The sequence below is a fragment of the Pelobates fuscus genome, chromosome 1 (genome assembly GCF_036172605.1).
Source record: "Pelobates fuscus isolate aPelFus1 chromosome 1, aPelFus1.pri, whole genome shotgun sequence".
Taxonomy (NCBI): Eukaryota; Metazoa; Chordata; class Amphibia; order Anura; family Pelobatidae; genus Pelobates; species Pelobates fuscus.
The window spans coordinates 366,645,642-366,672,194 of NC_086317.1; positions in this window are offsets into that span (position 1 = coordinate 366,645,642).

Here is a 26,553-nt window from a genome sequence, read left to right on the forward strand (position 1 = left end):
CTATACGAACAGCGGCCGCCCAGGGAGCACTTAATAGTTGGTTCTTTTGAACTTAATGAGCCAGGAGGGTGGTCGGTGTTCGGTAGTTTCAAACTACCGAACCAATATTCAATATCCATGCAGTAAATGGAGGAAACAAACGAATAAAGAAGAAAATGTTAAATAAAAGTCAATTTTCTTCCCCATACTCCGCCTTAGTTCCATGGGTCGGCATACCCGCCTAGAACCTGCCAGGTTGGCTAGGGGATGTCCGGGTAGTATAATTAAACATCCAAGTCGGTCTGGCGGGAAAGTCCATCCGCATTGCCGTTCTGCTTGCCCGGGCGGTACTGCAGTGTAAAATTGTAGGGCTGCAATGCTAAACTCCAGCGCAGCAACCGGGGATTGTCTCCAGAACTCGGTTGACCCAAATGAGGGGATTGTGGTCAGTAAGAAGGGTAAAAGCACGGCCATAAAGGTACGGTTGGAGTTTCTCTAAGGCCCATACTAGCACCAGGCATTCTTTTTCCACGGTGGCATAGCTGACCTCCCGAGGTAGTAACTTACGGCTGAGATATGCCACCGGGTGTTCCATGCCATCTTCCCCCACTTGGCTCAGCTCTGGAACGCTGTTGTACACTCCGGGGACCACGTTACCTGCTTGGGTAGGGACTTTTTGGTCACGGTGAGGGGTTTTGCTAGGGTGCTATACTCAGGGACGAACTTTCTATAATACCCTGCTGTGCCTAGGAAGGCCAATACCTGCATCTTGGTGCGGGGCTGGGGCCAATTGGCTATGGCTTCTACCTTGGCTGGTTCGGGTCGCTGTTTACCAGACCCTACTCTATGCCCTACGTATTGGACCTCTGCCATACCCACATGGCATTTCTTGGGTTTCGGGGTGAGGCAGACTTCTTGTAACTTCCCAAATACCGAAGCCAAGTGCAACAGGTGTGCCTCCCATGTGCCGCTATAGATGGCAATATCATCTAGATAGGCACATGCGAAGTCCTGCATTCATTCCAGAAGTCGGTCCGCCATCCTTTGAAACGTAGCTGGGGCATTCTTCATCCCAAACGGCATAACCCAAAATTGGTATAGCCCGAATAGGGTGACAAATGCCGACTTAGGGATGGCGGCCGGGTCTAGTGGAATTTGCCAATATCCTTTACACAGGTCCAGGGTAGTTAGGAAGTGCTCGCTGGCCATGCGATCGAGCAATGCATCAGTGATAGTCCGGTTGTTCAGTTTCCGGTAATCAATACAGAAGCGAGTCGTACCGTCTCGCTTCGGTACTAAAACCACCAGAGACACCCAGGGACTTTGGGAAGCCTCAATAACCCCTAAGTCTAGCATTTCCTGGATTTCCTTCCACATGCTAGCTCGTACTGCTGCCGGGATACGGTATGCCTGCTGTCTCAAGGGGGTCTCCCCCTGCGTCTCCACCCGGTGCACTGCGGCGGAGGTGTACCGAGGTAGAACTGAGAACAGCCCACTGTATTCCTGCAGCAGGTGTTTAGCGTCTGCCTGCTGAGTGGGGTCTAGTTTCTCCCCCAACCCGACCTGTTCTAAGGTACCTTGATTAGCTGCCAGCAGGTCGGGTAAGGGGAGCCCTTCACTATCATCCGTGGACGGGGCACATATAGCGGCCACGTCCTCAGAGCGCTCGAAGTAAGGTTTCAACATGTTCACATGAAAAGCTTGTTTGATTTTTTCATCTGAACATTTGGCTACAATATAGGTGTTGTCGCTAATTCGTTCCACCACTTTAAATAGCCCCTGCCAAGCTGCCTAGAGCTTGTCCTTTTTGGAAGGTCTGAGGGCTAGTACCTTTTGCCCTACTTCCAGGTTCCTATCTCGTGCTCCCCGGTCATACCATTGTTTCTGACGTTTCTGGGCCACCTGCAGGTTCTCCCGAACTGATTCGGTTAGGGCCTGCAAGCGGTCCCGGAACTCCAGCACATATGGCAGAACTGGGATCCCTTCCTATCCTGTGTTGCCCTCCCAGTGCTCCCGTATGAGGTCCAGGGGTCCCCGGACTTTTCTCCCGTATAGGAGTTCGAAGGGGGAGAACCCGGCGGATGCCTGAGGCACTTCGTGGTAGCAAACAGGAGAAGAGGTAGAAATTTCTCCCATTGACCGTAGGACTCTGTGAACGCTGTGAGCATTTGCTTAAGTGTGCCGTTGAACCGTTTACAGAGACCTTTAGTCTGGGAGTGGTAGGGGGAGCTAAATAATGGTTTTACCCCGCAGCTCTGCCACAACTGTTGAGTTACAGTTGCCGCAAACTGGGTTCCCTGGTCTGAAAGTACTTCCTGGGAAAACCCTACTCGGGAAAAGATCCTGACTAGAGCCTCTGCTACTGTCTCTGCCTCAATGTTGGAGAGCGCCACAGCCTCAGGGTACCTGGTGGCGTAGTCCACCACTGTGAGGATGTAGCGCTTACCGGAGGAGCTGGGTTTGCTGAGAGGCCCTATCAGGTCTACTGCCACTCTGTAGAATGGTTCTTATAATATAGGTAAGGATTGTAACTTGGCCTTAGGGTGATCCCCCCTTTTCCATATCCTTTGACATGTGTCACATGTCCCGCAGTAGGTCTGCAAATCTTTTGATATCCCTGGCCAGAAGAACGTCTGGGTAAGGCGGTCCTTAGTCTTCTTGATACCCAGATGCCCTGCTAGCGGGATATCATGGCTGAGCCTTAGAAGCTCTGCCCTGTATTTACGAGGTACTACCAACTGTCTTTTTATAACTTGTGCTGTCCCCTTTCCCACTCCCTGTAACGAGTATATACCCCTACACGCAGGATCCAGCCAAACAGAAGACAGCACAGAGGAGAGATACGTCTACCGGACCTTAGAGTGGCCGGACTCGACGTAATAGGAGAAGTACAGAGTCAGGAACGATCCGAGGTCAAGGGCACAAAGAGACAGCGTAAACGAGAACTAGCCGGGGTCTGGTACACAGGAATCAGCAAGCCGGCAAACAGTACAGACAAGGATAAAGCGAAAACGAAGTCAGAATACAAATCCAAGGTCAAATACAGAGAAACACAACTGAACACAACAAGCACTAAAGGGAACTGTAGCAGAAACCATGATAGGGCAAGGAACTAAGGGAAAAGGGTGAGTATAAGTAGCCTTCAAACTAATGTGATTGGCTCCTGTCACTTCCACACCCCCAACAGGTAAGTGTATGGGGTGATTGGCATGACAGGAGCCAATGGGAGCCTTTTTGCAATTTAGGCTCCCACTGTCTCTTTAAGAGCGCGCCCGAGACTCGCGGCGCGCTCTTAGCTGCAGGCGGGACACGTGACCGCATCTCGAGGTCACTGCCCGTCTTCCTGTTAGGAGAGTCGGATGAGCCGCGCGCGGCTCGTGCAGCCGCAGGACCGTGCGCGGCTTGAAGAGAGGACCGCGGCCGGCCCCCGGATAAGGTAAGTAATGCTACACTCCCCCTGTGACCCTATACAGCAGCCCCTTGTCCCAGTGGAAGCTCTCGTGGGCATTACCTTCCTTAGGGGTACCTACTGCCTTCCTGTAACCTGCTAAAGTGGCATCTGACTGCTGGGCTTGGCCAAAGTCTTGGGGAGTGCCCCAGAAGGGGATAGCGGTAGGCAGTGGTGTACTAAGGGGGGGGGGGGCGGTCTGCCCCGGGTGCCATCCAGTAGGGGGGGTGCCATACTCTGTCCCTCCTGCTGGTCGTCCTCTCCCTCGCGGCTCAGGCGCTCAGTGAGTGAGTCAGAGCACAGGGAGGGGATTCCCAGCCTGTGTTCTGAGTCATCACTGAGCACCAGGGATGCTGTTATGGAGTGTGCCAGCAGGGGGCGCAGAGCGTGTATTCTGCCAGGTTTCTCCCCTGCGGTCACTCTGCCTGCACCTGCTGCACTGCCTGGGATGGAGAGAGACAGCCCCTGAATCATGGTAAGATAATAATATTGTAAATTCACTCTCAACCCCTCCCTCAGTCACCCTCTCACCCCCTCCCTCAGTCACCCTGTCACCCCCTCCCTCAGTCACCCTCTCACCCCCTCCCTCAGTCACCCTGTCACCCCCCCTCAGTCACCCTGTCACCAGTCACCCCTTCAGTCACCCTTTCACCCCCTCGCTCAGTCACCCTGTCACCCCCCCTCAGTCACCCTGTCACCCCCTCCCTCAGTCACTCTGTCACCCCCCTCAGTCACCCTGTCACCCCCCTCACCCTGTCAACCCCCTCAGTCACCCTGTCACCAGTCACCCCCCAGTCACCCTGTCACCAGTCACCCTGTCACCCCCTCAGTCATCCTGTCACCCCCCCTCAGTCACCCTGTCACCCCCTCCCTCAGTCACCAGTCAACCCCTCCCTCAGTCACTCTGTCACCCCCTCACCCTTTCAACCCCTCACCCTGTCAACCCCTCACCCTGTCACCCTGTCACCCCCCTCAATCACCCTGTCACCCCCCTCACCCTTTCAACCCCTCACCCTGTCAACCCCTCACCCTGTAAACCCCTCACCCTGTCACCCTGTCACCCCCCTCAATCACCCTGTCACCCCCTCCCTCAGTCACCCTCTCACCCCCTCCCTCAGTCACCCTGTCACCCCCCCTCAGTCACCCTGTCACCAGTCACCCCCCTCAGTCACCCTGTCACCCCCTCCCTCAGTCACTCTGTCACCCCCTCAGTCACCCTGTCACCCCCCCTCACCCTGTCACCCCCTCAGTCACCCTGTCACCAGTCACCCCCAGTCACCCTGTCACCCCCACAGTCACCCTGTCACCCCCCTCAGTCACCCTGTCACCAGTCACCCCCCTCAGTCACCCTGTCACCAGTCACCCCCCTCAGTCACCCTGTCACCCCCACTCAGTCACTCTGTCACCAGTCACCCTGTCACCCCCTCCCTCAGTCACCCTGTCATCCGCCCTCAGCCACTCTGTCACCAGTCACCCCCTCCCCAGTCACCCTGTCACCAGTCACCCCCTCCCTCAGTCACCCTGTCACCCCGTCACTCTGTCACCAGTCACCCCCCCAGTCACCCCCCTGTCACCAGTCACCCCCTCCCTCAGTCACCCCCCCTCAGTCACTCTGTCACCAGTCACCCCCTCCCTCAGTCACCCTGTCACCCCCTCCCTCAGTCACCAGTCAACCCCTCCCTCAGTCACCAGTCAACCCCTCCCTCAGTCACCCTGTCACCCCCTTCCTCAGTCACTCTGTCACCAGTCACCCCCTCCCTCAGTCACCCTGTCACCCAGTCACCCCCTCCCTCAGTCACTCTGTTACCCCCTCACTCTGCCACCAGTCACCCCCTCACTCTGCCACCAGTCACCCCCTCCCTCAGTCACACACCCTCAGTCAATCTGCCCATCACCCCCTCCCTCAGTCATCCTGTCACCCCCTCCCTCAGTCACCCTGTCACCCCCTCCCTCAGTCACTCAGTCACCAGTCACCCCCCCTCAGTCAATCTGTCCGTCATCCCCTCCCTCAGTCACCCTGTCACCCCCTCCCTCAGTCCCCCTGTCACCCCCTCCCTCAGTCACCCTGTCACCCCCTCCCTCAGTCACCCTGTCACCCCCTCCCTCAGTCACCCAGTCACTCTGTCACTAACCAACCCCTCACTCTGCGACCTGTCATCCCCTTACTCTGCCACCTGTCATCCCCTCACTCTGCCTCCCCCTCACTCTGCCACCTGTCACTCCCTCCTTCCCTCACTCTGCCACCTGTCACTCCCTCTTTCCCTCACTCTGCTACCTGTCACTCACTCCCACGCTCTGTCAGCCCCTCCCTCCTACGCTCTGCCACCTGTCCCCTCCTCACTCTGCCAACCCTATCCCACAGCACACTATGTGCCTTACAATGCCCTACATACACTACATCCCACCCCCACACTATGTGTCTTACCCATACTACATCCCTATCACCCCTACACCAGGTCTGTCTCCTAAATTACTATCAATAAAGATTTGTATCAGGACAAGTAGATTGTCACGGCAGACAAGTAGATTGGGCAAACACTTTAGTCCCTGGACAAGTAGTTTTTTTTTTTTAAATTTCAACACCCCTGCCCTCTCTGCCATATACACCCCCGCCATATACACCCCTGCCTTGTCATAATATCCTCCCTGCTATAAACCCACTACCTGGTCATAATTCCCACCCTGGCATATACACCTTTAACATGGCATATAATACCCACACTGCCATAATCCCCTCCCTGCTATATACCTCCACCGTATCATAATACACACCCTGCCATACACCCTGGCCCTGCCTTGACATAATATCCTCTCTTCCATATAACACCCAATACCATTGTTCCCACCCGTGACATAAAACACCATATACTCACCACCTCACCTGCAGTCACCTCCTTCAATCCACTGTGTGCAATGGCACACACTGTCATAGTATCCACCACACTGTCCCACCCTGCCATATACCTTTCTCCTGATAGTAATACTCACCCACTTACATATACATCCACGTTGTCACATTCCCCCAGACAGATATATACTGGAAGGCAGTGAGATTAAACATTTTTATGGACCATATAGGAGTTTGTGTACGCCCTGCAGTAAGCCGGCAGCCGGGGTATGACGTCATCCTGGCATCGGCATCACTACTGGTCGTGCAAGTAAGCTGTGAAGGAAGATCCCAGCCCAGCAGCAACCGCTTGTCACTCCCAGAGTAAGGTAGGGAGGTTGGTTGGACCTCTTAATAACTAAATGCGTTTGTATATCTGTGGTTGTGTATATGTTTAGTAGATAGCTCCCCAATTTGGTGTCCTTAAATATGTCAATCCCACATAAGGATAACAAATAAGTGAGTTATCTACTAAACAACCTAAAGATTAAAATTAAGAAAAAGGCTTTTTAAATTTTGATCTTTTAGCTATTTAGATTCCATATGTAAAGATACCAAATTAGGGTGCTGTTTAGCAGATAGCTCCCTTATTTGGTGTCCTTAAATATGGCAATCCCACATCTCAGCATCTTGCCAACACTACACACAAACACGTCCAATGCCAAACACAGAAGTGAATTGAAATAAGTGCTGGTGGATAGATGTAATAAGCAGGTGACACAGATCCTCTCTACAGGTGTTTTGAATCTTTTTTTCGTGTACACAAATTAGATATGTTAGGCATATAAATGGGAATTCCCCCTTGAGAAATGTCAAGGACCGAAACGTTGGGTTGTTTTGGTCTCCAAGCTCTAGGCCAGTATACCTTGTTTATGTTTTATGGAATATTGGTAAAAATAACTTTATGTATTAAGCACTTTATTATCATGCATGCAGTTTTATACATTTGATGGCATTTCGTTGTACTTTTGTTTTGCACATTTGCACTTTATTATTAAGCATATATCAAAATAAATAAAAACTATCTTTGTACTAAAATAATTGGTGTGCTTGGGAATTATTTATATTCTATGGCCTTTATTTACCTTGTGAGGGAACAGGTTCTTCCCTCATAGCACCGTTTAGTTTTTTTTGCATGCCACACCAAATTGACCCATACCAGTTGAGCATTGACTCTAATATTTTGCATACATCTCACACAGTAAAAGCCTTGCAGAGATAACACTGAGTGATGCACACTGGCTACAATCATGGCTACGTAACCCTTCAAACTGCACATGTACTTAATACCTTTTTCTCTAAAGCTAAATTTAACCCTTAAATTTAACCTAAACAAACCTTTTTTTTATTCCCAAATTTAGACAATCAAAACCTAAGCCTGAAAAATAACTTCTTTACCTTTTTTCTAGGCTGAACTCCTCTTAAAAACTATACACCCACTGTACACCAATAGTAAATTTAACCTCAAACCCAATAATCCTTAACATCTTTTTATGCCACAACTGTAACACCCCCTCAAGCTTTTTATCCTCTTAACATTGTATATAATCTAACTGTGAAATTAATACCTCTCTAACTTTAAAGGAACACTGTACTCACTCTAACAACTTCATCAAATTGAAGTTGTAATAGTGCTTAGAGTAGTTATCCCCTTGACTTTGCCCCCGAAATGTAATATTTGAGCAGTCTGAAGGCTTCAAGCCATGTCTCTCGCCCTTTGAATTGGAGAGCTGAGAATGAAAATTCCTCAGGCATACCATGATGTCAGATGTACACACTGACGTACATACCGCGGTCGCAGGGGACACGGCTGCGACAGGGCCCGGCCCACCAGGGGGCCCAGCCGCCCTGCGACCCGGTATGTACGCCAGTGTGGCCAGCCTCTTCTCCTGGGGGGCCCAGGAGTTGGCCACCTCAGGGCCCTCCGAGGCTGGCCCTGGTGTCACCGGGTAGGTGGGCTGGCTGGCGGGCGCGCAAGGGAGCACTCTCCCCTGAGTGCTCTCTGCCCAGCTCCCTCGCACGCACCACACTGATGACGGAGCCAAAATATGACGTCATTCTGGCTCCGGCATCCGTACACGGCGCGCAAGGGAGCTGGGCAGAGAGCACTCAGGGGAGAGTGCTCCCTCGTGCACCAGCCAGCCCGCCCGGTGACCGGCGGCCCAGCAGCACCACTGGATCACAGGGAATACCTCAGCTCTCCCAAAGGTAAGGAGGCTGGGGGATTAAATTTTAAAAAAACATGTGTGTGTGTTACTGAGTGTTAGTTTGTGTGTGTCTGTTAGTGTGTGTCTGTTAGTGAGTCTGTTTGGTGTCTGTTAGTGAGTGTGTGTATGTTTTGTAAGTGAGTGTGTATGTGTGTCTGTCTGTCAGTGAGTGTGTATGTATGTCTGTAACTGAGTATGTCTCTGTCAGTAAATGTGTATGCCTGTTAGCTAGTGTGTATGCGTCTGTTCGTGAGAGTGTGTGTGCGTGTGTTTAAAACCCCTTCAGCACTTACCTTTCTCCAGCGCCAGACTCCCTTGGCGCTGGGGATCCTTCTGCCCCGATCCACCTCTCAGCTCCGCATGCGCGGCAAGAGCAGCGCGCGCATTCAAACCGCCCATAGGAAAGCATTACTCAATACTTTCTTATGGACGTCCAGCGTCTTCTCACTGTGATTTTCACAGTGAGAATCACGGAAGCGCCTCTTGCGGCTGTCAGTGAGACAGCCACTAGAGGCTGTATTAACCCTCTCTGAAACTGCTATGTTTTCAGCTGCAGGGTTAAAACTAGAGGGACCTGGCACCCAGACCACTTCATTGAGCTTAAGTGATCTGGGTGTCCATAGTGGTCCTTTAACCCCTTAAGGACACATGACATGTGTGACATGTCATGATTCCCTTTTATTCCAGAAGTTTGGTCCTTAAGGGGTTAAGTGTATGTGTATCTGCATGCACTGGCGTACATACCGCGGTCGCAGGAGTCACAGCCCTGCAACCAGGTGCCCACCGCCATGTGTTGCAGTCCCGGCCCTCACAGAGTAAGTGCGTGGGGGGCCCACGGATCAATTTTTGCACCGGGGCCCCATGGGTCATGTGTACGCTGGATGACCCATGGATACACATTGCCATCACAGCTCGCCATAGAGAATCATTCCATTTAAAACATTTCCTGAGACAGAATTAATGATTATTACAGCAAGCATTTAATAATTCTCTAAGACAAAATCAATCGTGGATTTCAGAAAGCATCCAATGATTCCCTAAGACAAAATCAATGGCAGATGCTTCTGTGGTTCCCAATGACTCTCTATGAGGTGCATTAAATTGAAAAATCCTCCTACATGCATGCCTCTAGGATAACTACATGCAAGGAGCAGTAAATGGCACTGCGCTGGGTGAATCAGTACTGGAAAAAAGTTAAGCAAAATTTATTTTATATTATACGTAGTCCTAAAAACAACTAGGGGCAGGTATTGTTTAGCATTAGGAATACATATTTGTATTCCTAACGTCATAGTGTCCCTTTAAACCTCATTTTACTCTAACCACTTCTAACATTATCTTTAACCCTGCATGTGTTTACACAGTTGCATACATATATATATATAATATATATTTTTTGCCTGCAATGTTAAGGCTTCAGACAAAATATGTGTGGCTTTTGCAAGCTATTTTTAGATATACCTTCCAAAAATGCGTAATTACATGCATAGATGTGTCCATTTGGGGTTGATCTACTAAATAGTGCTTTAAAAAAATATTTGGGCAACTCTGCTAAATATCAGCATGGCTCAATAACATATAAACATAAAGGATATTAGTGCAATATAAAGCAGCTATCCTAATTCATTATACCATAGAGATACAAGTAAAAGGAGCATGCATAATCAAAAATAGCTTCCATAAGCTTGTAGCAGCTAATTATTACTTACTGGTTTCGAGTCTTGTCACTTTTTTTGCTAGCTGACCGTCAAAAAGTCTGCTGGCAAAGATGCCAACCACTCGCATATTCGTAATTTGCTGGTAAAGTACAGAAACACTGCTGTGTAAGTGTAAACCATCAGCATGTGTGCTCAGCCTTTGATTGGCCTTAGCAGTAGAAAGTTGACAGTATTTACATTACATTAACATTTGTGCTATGCCAGATTCATATTTATATAATGTTTGAAGATGGATTCTGCTATGTCAATTGTTCACCTAAATGCCACATGCAGGGCCGGATTTACCTTCCTTGCTGCACCAAGGCCAGTTTCCTCAATGCAACACCCTTCTATATATATATATACATATATCCCAACTCTGGCACTCTCCCCCTAACAAAAAGATGAATGAACAGAATTAACCTGGGTACTTTCTAGGGCAAAAAAAAATAAAATAAGTCAACGAAGGAGCACTTGCAGGAAATCCTTTAGTGGCCTTTTTTTTCCTTTTATTACATTTTGATATGATTAAATATGCTTTTGTGTTTCAATGTAATGTCATATAATTAACATGTACTTTTCATATAAGATGTATGAGGAATTAAAAGAACATTCCTAACACCATAAACACTACAGTGCCCTGTAGGGGTTATAGAACCAGGAGTGTACTGGCGTTAGTCCACGTTTCTGTTTGTCTTCTGTGCCCTTCCTGGGTTGTAGGTATTTTATTATATTTTTACTGCCTGACACATTTTTTGTGTATTATGGATGTAGAGTTTGTGAGTAATATTTTTGGAATTGCAATAAATAAAAACTTTGTATTTTCAATGCTACTTACAAGTCTCAATCTCTAAGTGCAAGGATGTTTCACACGTATACTTTTGCTTATTAGAAGGGGTACTCCAGAGTGCATTGTGGAATCTATCTAAAGGAGCAACAAGTAACAACATATTTGACACAATTTATGCTTTGAAATTCTGGATGAAAGGTTATGATTGCTGGGGTAGTTGTGGCCGTTTCTGTCTTATAAGTAGTTACATAGTTACATAGTTACATAGCTGAAAAGAGAGTTGCGTCCATCAAGTTCAGCCTTCCTCACATATGCTTTTGCTGTTGATCCAAAAGAAGGCAAAAAACCCAGTCTGAAGCGCTTCCAATTTTGCAACAAACTAGGAAAAAATTCCTTCTTGACCCCAAAATAGCAGTCAGATGTCTCCTTGGATCAAGCAGCTATTACCCCACTAATTAGAAATTGTATCCCTGTATGTTATGTTTTTACAAGTATTTATCCAATTGCAATTTAAACATCTGTATAGACTCTGACAAAACCACATCTTCCAGCAATTAATTCCATATCCTTATTGCTCTTACTGTAAAAAAAACCTTTTTCTTTGCCTTAGATGAAATCTCCTTTCTTCAAGCCTAAATGTGTGACCTCGTGTCCTATGTATAGCCCTGTTTATGAATAGATTTCCAGATAATGGTTTGTACTGGCCCCGAATATATTTGTATAATGTTATCATATCCCCTCTAAGGCGCCGTTTTTCCAAACTGAAGAGATTCAAATTTATTAACCTTTCTTCATAACTAAAATGCTCCATTCCTTTTATCGATTTTGTAGCTCATCTCTGCACTTTTTCTAGTGCCATGATATCCTTCTTTAGAACAGGTGCCCAAAATTGCACAGCATATTCAAGGTGTGGTCTTACCAGCGATTTATAAAGAGGCAAAATTATATTTTCATCTCGAGAATTTATGCCCCTATTTATACATGACAAAACCTTACTGGCCTTAGCAACGGCAGATGGACATTGCATATTGCTACCTAATTTGTTGTCTATAACAATTCCCAAATCCTTCTCGTGTGTGGTTATCCCTAGTTCACTACCATTTAGGGTGTAAATTGCTTGTGCATTCTTAACCCCGAAGTGCATAACTTTGCATTTTTCTACGTTAAATTTCATCTGCCATTTTAGTGCCCATTCCCCCAATCTATCCAAATCCCTCTGCAGCAAGGCAATATCCTGCTCACATTTTATTACTTTACAAAGTTTTGTGTCGTCTGCAAACACTGATACATGGCTTTCAATGCCCATTTCAAGATCATTTATAAATATGTTAAATAGAAGCGGTCCCAAAACAGAACCCTGAGGGACACCACTTACCACTTTTGTCCAGCTTGAAAACCCTGCCATGTAAGTCCAGCTCATTAACTTTTAGAATAATCGAACCATGGAAGTCCAGCTTATTAACTGTTAGAATAAACGAAATGCTCTTTACCAATGAGCTAAGCTCTGTACCGTTGGGCTTAGCTTATACTGCAGCTTCAGAATTCAGAGGATGCTCATAGAGAATACTTGGGGCAGATAGTCAGTAGCTGGACATTATCTCAAGTTTTCATGCTCTAGACCAAGAGTAAGCAGGCTTCGGCACTTTAGATATTATGGACTAAATCTTAGCAAGGATTATGGCTGTAAGAACGTTATGGGAGATGTAGTCCACAACATCTGGAGTGCTGAAAGTTACCTACCCATGCTCTAGATAAAGGTTAAGAACTAAATTATGTCTTGTATCTATGAAAAAAGAAAATAAACTTTGAGAAGTAGTCCCCAATATACTAATAGAAATGTAACCTAATTTTTAGTGGGGGTAACTCTTTGAGATATGGTATCTGCCAGTTTATTTCTATCAGGGACTACTTCTCAAAGTTTATTTTCCTTTTTCAAGTTTCCTCTAATTTGGTTAAGCCCTATTTACCCACCCAGTCCTACCTGACTAGGCTAGATTTTTCTATCCCTGTAGTCCTTTTCATTTCTATTGTGGCTTGTATCTAACTACTCTAAATCTAAGATTGAATCCCTGTATGAAGACCACCACAATAATAATTTAATGAATTATCAAGTAGGAAATGTTCTTACTCTCATAAAAGAAATAATTTACTTTGATTAATATGGTGGAGAGTTGACATCCATGGAAGTAATATTTAAACAGAATCTGTAGTCAACTTTTCTGTTTCTAATTAAAATTCCAGATGATTTGGTAAACTGCATTTTCATTAACTAAGGTTGTCAAGTCTAATTAGTATTTTATGAAAGCACAATTAATGCAGTGTCACTCTATATAAACATTTTTGCTAGTGGTGAAAATATTATTAGTTATTTTAAAACTTTTGTCAGACCTTGAACAAATCAGACATATATATATATATATATATATATATATATATGTATATATATATATATATATATATATATATATATATGTATGTATATATATATATATATATATATATATATATATATATATATATATATATATATATATATATATATATATGTGTGTTCTAGAACAGAAATGCAAAAATAGTACTGATTTATCAATTTCCATTGGCTGACACGATTCACATGACTATGGTAAGGCCAGCATGTGTTGATGAATTGAATGTATTTTTTTTTTTTTTTTCAGATTGTTCTCTGGATATAGGTATATTTATTTTCAATATTTAGGGTCCACAGTAATAACGAAATGAATGACATGTTCATGACCATGTGTAGTGGTTTAGAGGCAATTAATACTTAAAGGAAAACTTGAGGTACAATAACCACTACAGTGTCCTATCTGTTCCCCATTTCTTATCCGGGGTCCACTGGGCCTGCCATAGCGGTTTTGTTCATAAAAATATAAGGATAATCACATTCACATTGTTCTGTTGCCAGTTCTAAGAAGTGTAATGCCATCAAAGTGCCCCATTCAGTTCCCCATTTCTTATTTGGGGTCCACTGGGCCTGCCTCTACTATTCGAATAGACAGCTGGAAGGTCTTTGTCTGCGCTAAATCTGGGAGTGCAGGGTTTAGCTTACTGGCTAAAAGCAATCATCTTATGCTCTCAGCCAATGAGCTAGATCTGCACTACAGGGGTTAGCTAAGGAAGCTAACAGAAGCTCTGTTAGGAGTTTCTGGCTCTCAATTGGAAATAGTGGATATCTCCATAAGAGATAGTGGAGATGGGAGCAACACCTTGCAGACCCCAGGTAGAAAGACAAACCATTCTAAAATAGACAGCACCATGTCTCTCCCGGAACCATAACCACTGCAGCGTACTGTAGTGGTTATGTTCATAAAAATATAAGGATCATCACGTTCACATTGCCCTGTTGCCAGTTCTAAGAAGTGTAATGCTATCAAAGTGCTTAATTAACGGAAATCTGGTTGCAGGAATAGGGAGCACCTTTACAAACACTCATTCCTTGAATAGATTATGGCATGTTAGGAAATATTTTGAAGTATTAGAGCTAACACATAATAAAAACACTTGAATTCAGCATACAAATGGCAGCAACGCATCACAACAAATCACTACAAGACTGGAATGAACCAGGAAAGCTTAAATAAGGCTCACATATCAGAGATAAGCAGCCCACAATTTCAGGCAGCGTTGACATCCAAAAGTAGCCTAGTTCTATGTACCATGTGTTTAGAATATTTTTGATAATGGCTTAGTTATCAAAATATGTCAACTGCTTTTATATTCATATTGTTCGAACATTTGATTACGTTGATGTTAATAAACTGTTTTCTATCTAGATGTCCATTATCACCCTTTTTTATATATGTTAATACATTTTTTTCAATTTGATATACATGTCTGTTTGTGCATTTGCATATTGATTCATACTTTATCATTTATATTACAATTTTATATTAAATTTTGTATTTATTTGTTACTAGCTCACATGGATCCTTATCAATACATATGAGCAAGAGAATACTCTATGAAATATATTATTTTTTATCTAATTATAAACTACAAAGTGTATATTATAATCATAATTCATTTTGGACATCCTTGCTAGCAATTAGAATGTTTTATAAATTGGGGTAATTGAATTTATCAATAAAGTTTGTTTATATATAACTAATCATGGTATATCCCTACAAGTTCACCCCCCCTCCCACTCTCCTTACTCCCTGATTGTTCTATCTTCCAAAATGAACTGTAGATGGAGCCTTAAGATACAACATGATGATGTCCCTGAACAACAAAACCCCAAATTACATCGCAACTGGATCGGCTGCGGTGGAACGCATGACATCACTGCGCAAGTGCGCAATGACATCAGAAGAGGCAGAACCAGGAAAAGGATAAAAAAATCATTGAAGGGGCCAAAATGAACTGTAGATGGAGCCTAAAGATACAACATGATGATGTCCCTGAACAACAAAACACCAAATTACATCGCAACTGGATCGGCTGCGGTGGAACGCATGACATCACTGCGCAAGTGCGCAATGACATCAGAAGAGGCAGAACCAGGAAAAGGATAAAAAAATCATTGACGGGGCTGTGTCCTGACCTACAGCGAGAGCGGTCGTGTGCTTGACTAGCTCCGCAAGGAATCGGTCTGTACAAGCATAATTAGCAGACTAAAACGCTAAAAATCACCTCTAAAGATGTCCCAGCACAAAAGCCGCAAGACTGACAAACTGGATAAAGCAAATTTCTTTGGAGCCAGAGTGGGTCCCACAAAGCTAACTCCGCTGAGAGAGGAGGCCCAAGATGGTGATGACAGAGACTCTCTCCGCACACCTGAATCCATAAATGCAGATCTACCCATCACTCAGGGAATGCTACAAACAATGCTGGACAACATGTCCTCGAAGATTCAGCACACCCTGCAAACCTCCATTCGTGACCTACGCTCTGGGATGCTGGAACTGGGCACCAGAATGTCCCATATCGAGGACAAAATGGCAGATTATGCAGAGGCCCATGAGGATTTGGATTACGGGGTATCTCTGTGGAGATAGGGCCTGCAGGCCTCCAGGCCCATGTTACCGGCCTGCTCAACCAACTCCAGCCTGACCTGCCTACAGACATGCTGATCCTGGACTGCATTCATAGGGTCCTGAAACCCCAGGTCTCTATCAGCGGAGGTACCACGCAATGTAGTTACCCAGATGCATTACTTCCACATTAGAGATGTCCCGAATAGTTCGCAGGCGAATAGTTCCTGGCGAACATAGCTTGTTCGCGTTCGCCACGGCGGGCGAACATATGCGATGTTCGGTCCGCCCCCTATTCGTCATCATTGAGTAAAATGTTACCCTGTACCTCACAGTCAGCAGACACATTCCAGCCAATCAGCAGCAGACCCTCCCTCCCAGACCCTCCCACCTCCTGGACAGCATCCATTTTAGATTCATTCGGAAGCTGCATTCTTAGTGAGAGGAGGGACAGTGTAGCTGCTGCTGATTTAATAGGGAAATCGATAGCTAGGCTAGTGTATTCAGTGTCCACTACAGTCCTGAAGGACTCATCTGATCTCTGCTGTAAGGACAGCACCCCAAAAAGCCCTTTTCAGGGCTAGAACATCAGTCTGCTATTTTTTTTCCCTGTGTAATCTAATTGCAGTTGCCTGCCTGCCAGCGTGTGTGTCAGGCTCACAGCGTATACTGTGCCCACTTGCCCAGTGCCACCACTCATATCTGGTGTCACAATAGCATGCATTTCAAAAAAACAAAAAACTTTTTTGACTGTAATATAATAGCAGTCAGTTTCCTTCACACGTGTGCGTTTCAGGGCCTGCCAGGGCACAGTGTCACACCAGTGCAACTCATATCTGGTGTAACAGTAGTTACATAGTTACATAGTTACATAGCTGAAAAGAGACTTGTGTCCATCAAGTTCAGCCTTCCTCACAAAGGCTTTTGCTGTTGATCAAAAGAAGGCAAAAAACCCATTCTGAAGCACTTCCAATTTTGCAACAAACTAGGAAAAAATTCCTTCTTGACCCCCAAAATAGCAGTCAGATGTCTCCTTGGATCAAGCAGCTATTACCCCACTAATTATAAATTATATCCCTGTATGTTATGTTTTTGCAAGTATTTATCCAATTGCAGTTTAAACATCTGTATAGACTCTGACAAAACCACCTCTTCAGGCGAAGAATTCCATATCTTTATTGCTCTTACTGTAAAAAAAAAACTTTTCTTTGCCTTAGATGAAATCTCCTTTCGTCAAGCCTAAATGTGTGACCTTGTGTCCTATGTATAGCCCTGTTTATGAATAGATTTCCAGATAATGGTTTGTACTGGCCCCGAATATATTTGTATAATGTTATCATATCCCCTCTCAGGCGCCATTTTTCCAACCTAAAGAGATTTACATTTTTTAACCTTTCTTCATAACTAAAATGCTCCATTCCTTTTATCAATTTTGTAGCTCGTCTCTGCACTTTTTCTAGTGCCATGATATCTTTCTTTCGAACAGGTGCCCAAAATTGCACAGCATATTCAAGGTGTAGTCTTACCAGCGATTTATAAAGAGGCAAAATTATATTTTCATCTCGAGAATTTATGCCCCTGTTTATACATGACAAAACCTTACTGGCCTTAGCAACGGCAGATTGACATTGTATATTGCTAACTAATTTATTGTCTATAACAATTCCCAAATCCTTCTCGTGTGTGGTTATCCCTAGTTAACTACCATTTAGGGTGTAAATTGCTTGTGCATTCTTAACCTAGAAGTGCATAACTTTGCATTTTTCTACGTTAAATTTCATCTGCCATTTTAGTGCCCAGTCCCCCAATCTATCCAAATCCCTCTGCAGCAAGGCAATATCCTGCTCACATTTTATTTCTTTACAAAGTTTTGTGTCGTCTGCAAACACTGATACATGGCTTTTAATGCCCATTTCAAGATCATTTATAAATATGTTAAATAGAAGCGGTCCCAAAACAGAACCCTGAGGGACACCACTTACCACTTTTGTCCAGCTTGAAAATTTACCATTTATGACAACGCGTTGTACTCTATCCTTAAGCCAATGTTCTACCCAAGAACAAGAATATTCATCTAGACCAATTTCTTTTAGTTTGAAGACTAACCTATTGTGAGGAACCGTATCAAATGCCTTGGCAAAATCCAAATAGATCACATCCACTGCAACACCCTGATCTATATTTCTACTTACTTCTTCGTAGAATGCAATTAGGTTAGTTTGACATGACCTATGTTTCATAAAACCATGCTGATTATTGCTAATAACACAGTTCTTCCCAATGAATTCCTTAATATTATCCCTTAACAGCCGTTCAAATAATTTCCCAGTCACAGAAGTTAAGCTCACAGGTCTATAATTTCCAGGCAAGGATTTTGAACCCTTTTTAAATATAGGAACAACATCTGCCTTACTCCAAAAAAAAATTGAAATTTGACAGTGAAATAATAGCAGTCCGTTTCCTTCACACGTGTGTGTTTCAGGGCCTGCCAGGGCACAGTGTCACACCAGTGCAACTCATATCTGGTGTAACAGTAGTGTACATTAAAAAAAACATAGAAATTTGACTGTGGAATAATAGCAGTCAGTTTCATTCACATGTGTGCGTTTCCGGGTCTGCCAGGGCACAGTGTCACACCAGTGCAACTCATATCTGGTGTAACAGTAGTGTACATTAAAAAAAAACTAGAAATTTGACTGTGAAATAATAGCAGTCAGTTTCCTTCACATATGTGCATTTCAGGGCCTGCCAGGGCACAGTGTCACACCAGTGCAACTCATATCTGGTGTAACAGTAGTGTACATTTAAAAAAACAACACTTTTTTGACTGTGAAATAATAGCAGTCAGTTTCCTTCACGCGTGTGCGTTTCAGGGCCTGCCAGGGTACAGTGTCACACCAGTGCAACTCATATCTGGTGTAACAGTAGTGTACATTTAAAAAAACAACACTTTTTTGACTGTGAAATAATAGCAGTCAGTTTCCTTCACGCGTGTGCGTTTCAGGGCCTGCCAGGGTACAGTGTCACACCAGTGCAACTCATATCTGGTGTAACAGTAGTGTACATTAAAAACAAAACTAGAAATTTGACTGTGAAATAATACAGTCAGTTTCCTTCACACGTGTGCGTTTCAGGGCCTGCCAGGGCACAGTGTCACACCAGTGCAACTCATATCTGGTGTAACAGTAGTGTACATTTAAAAAAAATAAAAAATTGACTGTAATAGATTGAATAGCAGTTAGTTGTCTGCAAGCGTGTGTGTCAGGCCTACAGCGTCTACTCTGCCAACTTCTGCCAGTGCACAGTGCCACTCATATCTGTTGTCACAGTAGCTTGCACGCATAGTACCACTAATCGAAAAAAAAATGACAGGCAGAGGCAGGCCACCCCGCAGGGGCCGTCGTGGTCATGGTGCTGTGATTCCCTTTGGCCCTAGAATAATGCCCAGTGTTCAGAGGCCACGTACCCTCGAAAAGTTCTGAGGACATAGTTGACTGGCTAACACAGGACACCCAATCTTCTACAGCTTCTGCTCGGAACCTTGACGCACCATCTTCCTCCAGCTTAGCTTCGGGCACCTCTCAAGTTACCACTCGCCCGCCTGCCGCCACCACCAACACTAGCAACACAGCTAGTGGCACAGTCACACAGCATGCATCGGCACCCGGGGTCAGCCAGACAGCACGCCAATCAACGCATGCTGTTGCCACCACCAGAATGCCGTCATTGCATAGCTCAGCAGTGTTGCATTTTTTTTGTGTGTCTGCCTCTGACAAAAGTGATGCCATTTGCAACCTGTGCCAAAAGAAACTGAGTCGTGGGAAGTCCAACACCCACCTAGGTACAACTGCTTTGCGAAGGCACATGATCGCACATCACAAACACCTATGGGATCAATACATGAGTACAAGCAGCACACAAACTCAAAGCCGCCATCCTCCTACTGGTCCAGCATCTTCAGCCACGTCAACCATTGCTGTCCTTCTTGCCCCCTCTCAACCATCCGCCACTCCGTCTCTCGCCTTGAGCAGTTCCTGCTCATCTGCCCACAGTCAGGTGTCTGTCAAGGAAATGTTTGAGCGTAAGAAGCCAATGTCACAAAGTCACCCCCTTGCCCGGCATCTGACAGCTGGCTTGTCTGAACTCTTAACCCGCCAGCTTTTACCATACAAGCTGGTGGAGTCTGAGGCGTTCCAAAAATTTGTAGCTATTGGGACACCGCAGTGGAAGGTACCCGGACGAAATTTCTTTGCACAAAAGGCAATCCCCAACCTGTACTCGATTGTTGAAAAGGAAGTAATGGCATGTCTGGCACACAGTGTTGGGGCAAGGGTCCATCTGGCCACTGATACCTGGTCTGCAAAGCATGGTCAGGGCAGGTATATCACCTACACTGCGCATTGGGTAAACCTGCTGATGGCTGCCAAGCATGGAATGCATGGCTCTGCAGAGGAGTTGGTGACACCGCCACGTCTTGCAGGCAGGCCTGCTGCCACCTCCTCTACTCCTCCTACTCCGTCCTCTTACATAACCTCCTTGGCTGAGTCCTCTTCTGCTGCTGCGTCTTGCTCCACATCAACGGCACCCCCCCAGCTCCCCAGGTACTATTCCACATCCTGGATACGGCAGTGTCACACCGTCTTGGGGTTGACTTGCCTGAAAGCATGGAGTCGCACCGGACCAGCACTCCTGTCCGCCCTGAATGCACAGGTGGATCAGTGGCTGACTCCGCACCAACTGGAGATCGGCAAAGTGGTTTGTGACAATGGAAAAAATTTGTTGGCGGCATTGAATTTGGCCAAGTTGACACATGTGCCGTGCATGGCACATGTGTGTAATCTGATCGTACAACGCTTTGTGAATAAGTACCCAGGCTTAGATGACATCCTGAAGCAGGCCAGGAAGGTGTGTGGCCATTTCAGGCATTCCTACACAGCCATGGCGCACTTTTCAGATATCCAGCGGCGAAACAACATGCCAGTGAGGCGCTTGATTTGCGACAGCCCGATACGTTGGAATTCAACACTCCTAATGTTCGACCGCCTGCTCCAACAAGAAAAAGCCGTTAAAGACTATTTGTATGACCGGGGTGCTAGGACAGCCTCTGCGGAGCTGGGAATTTTTTTGCCACGTTACTGGACGCTCATGCGCAATGCCTGTAGGCTCTTGCGTCCTTTTGAGGAGGTGACAAACCTAGTCAGTCGCACCGAAGGCACCATCAGCGACATCATACCATTTGTTTTCTTCCTGGAGCGTGCCCTGCGAAGAGTGCTGGATCAGGCCGTAGATGAGCGTGAAGAGGAAGAGGAAGAGTTGTGGTCACCATCACCACCAGAAACAGCCTTATCAGCATCGCTTGCTGGACCTGCGGCAATGCTGGAAGAGGATTGTGAGGAAGAGGAGTCAGAGGAGGAATGTGGCTTTGAGGAGGAGGAGGAAGACCAAGCACAACAGGCATCTCAGGGTGCTCGTTGTCACCTATCTGGTACCCGTGGTGTTGTACGTGGCTGGGGGGAAGAACATACCTTCATTGACATCACTGAGGAGGAGGAACGGGAAATTAGTAGCTCGGCATCCAACCTTGTGCAAATGGGGTCTTTCATGTTGTCGTGCCTGTTGAGGGACCCTCGTATAAAAAGGCTGAAGGAGAACGACCTGCACTGGGTGTCCACGCTACTAGACCCCCGGTATAAGCAGAAAGTGGCGGGAATGTTACCGAATTACAACAAGTCGGAAAGGATGCAGCATTTGCAAAATAAATTAAAAAGTATGCTTTACACAGCGTATAAGGGTGATGTCACAGCACAATGGGAATCTAACAGGGGAAGAGGTGAAAGTCATCCTCCTCCTCCCACGACAACGCCGGCAAGGACAGGACGCTTTAAAGTAGTGTTGTTGATGGAGGGCATGCGGAGCTTTTTAAGTCCTATGCATCGCCACAGCCCTTCGGGATCCACCCTCAGAGAACGACTCGACCGACAGGTAGCAGACTACCTCGCCTTAACTGCAGATATGCTTTATTTCAATATATTTCATAGGGTACTGTTTCCATTGGTCTTTTCTCTTGTGGCACTATACTGTTTGCTATATCCAGTTATTTTATTGCTTGGGGGCTTTCTGCTACTTCTGTGGGGCTCCCTGTTCCTTGGGGTTTCCCCCCTTCACTCCTCCTGTCACCGCCGAGTCTGTGTTTGCTCCACTGGCTTCCCTGCTAGGCATCAGTACCCTCCCGGGTCTCACGACCGCGCACCCGCACACCGTTTGCAGCCAGACTGCAGCGCCTCGTGATTCATGTGGCAGTGTCCATCTTGGATTGCTTGTCTCGCGAGTCCCACGGCTGCCATTTTGGGAGTTACCGTGTGAGTGCCGCATATAACTCTATTTCCCGGTCTCTATAGCCGTTGAGTGCACAAACCTACCTCCTGGCTCAGGGACTGCTCCTGGCTAACCTACCCTCTGAATTGTGTCAATCAGGTCAGTGTGTATTCCTCTGATAATTGTGACCTGCACTATATGGCTTAATACCCTATGCATCTGGGGTGAGGCCCCTTATTATTTGTACTGCTGAGTGAAGGTCTGCTTTTGCAACCTCTTTATTGGGTGAGGCCCAATTACCAGGCCTCTGAAAGGTTTTCTCATGCCCTGCTGTTTTTTTTCTTTTATTATCAGCACTGCTGGTACTGTAACTAATTTAGTGAGTCTGAGGCCTACAACAGTTGCCTCTGTATAACTGGGTGAGGCCCTGTGATAATAATATTCCATATTAATTAAGAATGATTGATCACTATTGAGCAAATCAAACTATTATAGATAGTCAAGATGGCGCCGGTACACAGTCATGAAAATGTTAATAACTACAAAACACAACACGGTTGCGTCAGAGTCAGAAGACGACACTTGGGGGTTGGATACTTAGCCCCACTCCACTTTTGTGCGGGAGACTTTGGCGGGGGAGTCCCAGATGATGGAGGACACTGACCCCACACAATAGGATGGAGAAACTATCTTGGATCCGACTGGTCAGAAGCTTTTCTACCCACGGAATATAAGACACCGACGTTCAAAGGATTGCCCCCCTTACCCACTTGTCCACGTTCATGCACCTATGGCTTCATAAGCCACTGGATATGGTGGTATGTAACCGACTGATGTTGGAATACCCACGCCCTCCCCTGCCCGATAAAGTGGCTCAAACCCCTGAATTCGACCCAATAATGATGACATTCATGATGAGGGATGGTTGTGATCCCCGTAAAGGGGTGGAGAGGGGCTTCAGAAGGGCCCAAGGTAAATTGTTGGATTCCATTGGACCCCTCTCTCGTATCATGTATCTGGCGGACGACGCCTTCATGAGACCTGACGAATTTGATGCTGACACTGTTCGGCAATTGGCTCACGACATGCGTCAAAGGAGCTTAGCAAACATGTTAACATCTTCACTTCACTCAATAAAGCACAGACTGCCATGCAAAAGGTATTTCGAGGCAACCCCGCAAGGTTTTTTTTTTGGCAGGGCTGACCACCACCAACGGGGCCGTGTCACCAGCTGATTCTGGCCCTCAGGCCCCCGTTCCTCAAAACCACAACCATTTTACCCAGAAGTGGGCTACAGACAACCGTTCTCCTACTCCAGAGGCTCGGATAGAGGTCGTGGAGCACGTGGACATGGCAGAGCACGCTTCCCTTCAGGTAAGTGACTATTTAACCCATGCTCCAATAGGTCTCCATACTGCAGGCCGTATCTCTCTATATTTTCAGAATTGGAAGACCTGGAATCGGACGCCAGCCTTTGGGGATGGGGAGCGACGAGCAATGGAATATCAACAGGGGTCATCTGGATGGCACAGGAACTCTCCATGCACATCAACTGCATGGAACTCCTGGTGGGATTCTTCGCCATACGCAGTCTAGCGAGGGACAGATCCAACTGTTGAATCTTCCTGATGATGGACAATGTGTCAGCAGTCCGCTATATTAACTGCCTGGACGGAGCCTAATCCCGTCTACTGTCAGACATTACAACGGAGATCTTCGACTTCTGCCTTCCCCACATTTCCCTCAGGGCGATTACTTACCAGGCTAGACGAATCTCACGGTGGACTGGTTCTCCCGGCATTGGTGAGACGGCAGCAACTAGATGCTCGTTACGCAGATATTCAATGTCCTTTTAACTCTGAGAGGCCCATTTCTACTGGATCTTTTTGCGTCACGCAACAACCGACAGACTCCGGACTTCTTCAGCTGGCTTCCGGATCCGGAGAGCAGGGCTGTGGATACCTTCTTACACCGAAGCCTATGCGTTTCCCCCCTTCGCTATGATAGCGAGGATACTCCAATACCTGAGGATTCAACAAGTATCGCTGCTACTCATCACTTCCCTATGGCGGAGCCAACCATGGTTTACAGACCTACTGGCGTTGTCCTGCGAGGATCCACTCCTACTGCCATCTTATCTGACTCTCCTCACGGATCCGAAGGAGAATTCTCACCCGTTGCTCTTAGAGGATCATCTACCCCTGGTGGCCTGGAGTCTTTCCAGGGTGCCTGGCAGATTGTTGAACTATCATAGGCTGCTAGGGACCTCCTTTGGGGGTCCTAGGCACCGGGGACAAGACAATGTTATCTCTCTGCGTGGGCCTCCTGGGGCATGGAACGGAATCTCGATCCGTTTACTGCCCCTATGTCATCCATTTTAAACTTTCTGTCCTCCATTTTTTCCTTCAATAGGTCTTATCGATCAATTTTATAACATGACAGAAGGCTTCATATTTGCTTAGGTCTCTCTTTACTAGAACTCCACAGCAGCAAAAAACACAGAGAGTAAACAACCAATCAGAAAACAGTAAGGCGACCATATAACTCCCTTCTCAACATTCCATTTCCTCTTTCTTTGCTTCTCTGCAACAGTACAGGCTGTGTGTTTTATTATTATTACAGTTTGACTTTAATTATTATTTGGGATTATAGGGAGTTTTGTCTTTCCACTATATATCTTTCTGTTATCTAGGTATTTCCTCTCCTATCCCTTCCCCTTTTAACTGTCCCCCCTTCTATTTCCCTCACTTTGTTCCCGCTTCTCACGATCCTCCCCCGCCCGTTAGTTTGATGCTGAGAGACCGCACACATTTTATTTACCCCCACAGAGGGATCTAAGACTAATGTAGACCACGGTCTGGGGCCTGCAATTAACCTGAAAGTCTGGGATCAATCCTTTACTCCCTGCATGTAATCCTCCTGGTTAACCCTTCACATATATGGTTTGTACAGGAGGTTTTATCCATGCCTGAAGCTACATTTCTATGTTCATGGATATTTATCACAAGGAACCCCAAGAACTATACTTGCTATATAAGGAGCGCTCCCCTTCAGTGACCCACTTATAAGTGACCTGACCTGCTTTGCCTGTGCCACATTGACTGGCCTGCTATGTCTGTGCCCCTTTGACTGGCCTGCTGTGTCTGTGCCTATGATTGGCCTGCCTTGACTGTGCCCATATTTATTCGGCCTGCTCTGTCTGTGCCTTTCTGACTGGCCTGCTTTGACTGCGCCCTATTGATAGCCGGCGCTGGCCATGCCTAAATATTTCCCGGCCGCTAGCCTAGGAAATTATACGGGAGATTTTACACTGAGGGACCAGTGTCTGCATATATATTGCTCCCATAATAGCTGGGGTGACATATGTCATTTCTACCCCAGGGTCACGCTACGATAAGGATATGGAGTTCATCCATTACTGGGCCAGCAGACCCCTCGATTGTGCAGTTCGGAAGAGGTTGAGGGCTGAGTGCCTAAGGCTCACCTTACCAGACAAGGTCGCAATGAAGCCCGAATTTGACCCGATGGTCTCCACCTATCTGACCCCCAAGAAAGAGATCGAACGCAGCCTCTGCCTTGCACAAGATAAAGTGCTTGATATGATGGGGCCGCTGGCCCGGATCCTTGCTATGGCAGATGAGGCTGTCTGGTGGCCATAAGAGATTGGGCATTACGCTCCATTTGCCTGCTGGGCAATTCCAACGTGGCGCTGTGCACGGAGCAGAGAAAATCGGTCCTCATGCATATGGATGCTAAGCTTTTAGAGTTGGGGTCCAAAGAGCTGGGACCTTTGGCAGGGCTGGACGGCAGTGGACACCATCCTTCTTCCCCAGTTACCAACCTGGGTCCTACACTTCCCAGACATCGGACTGTGGCAGAGAAGGCCGAACTCGTGGAAGAGGCAGAATACCTTCAGGTGAAACACCACATGGTTCCCCCAATCTTTTGCATGCCGGCAGGTTACGTTTTTGTCTTGACAGGTGGCAGGATATTTCTTCGGACGCATGGGTACTCCAGACGGTCTGAGGTTACCTTATAGACTTCCATTCCCCCCAGTCCAGGAAATTCCCCCCGCATTCCCGGTGACGTCAAGAGAACTACAAGCGCTGGTGGACACCGAAATACAAGCCCTCTTTGACAAAGGGGCGGTTCAGTGGGTGCCAGACAAAGGAGGTTTCTTCAGCTCCATTTTCCTAGTCAAGAAGAAAACGGGAGATTTTCGTCTGGTTATAAACC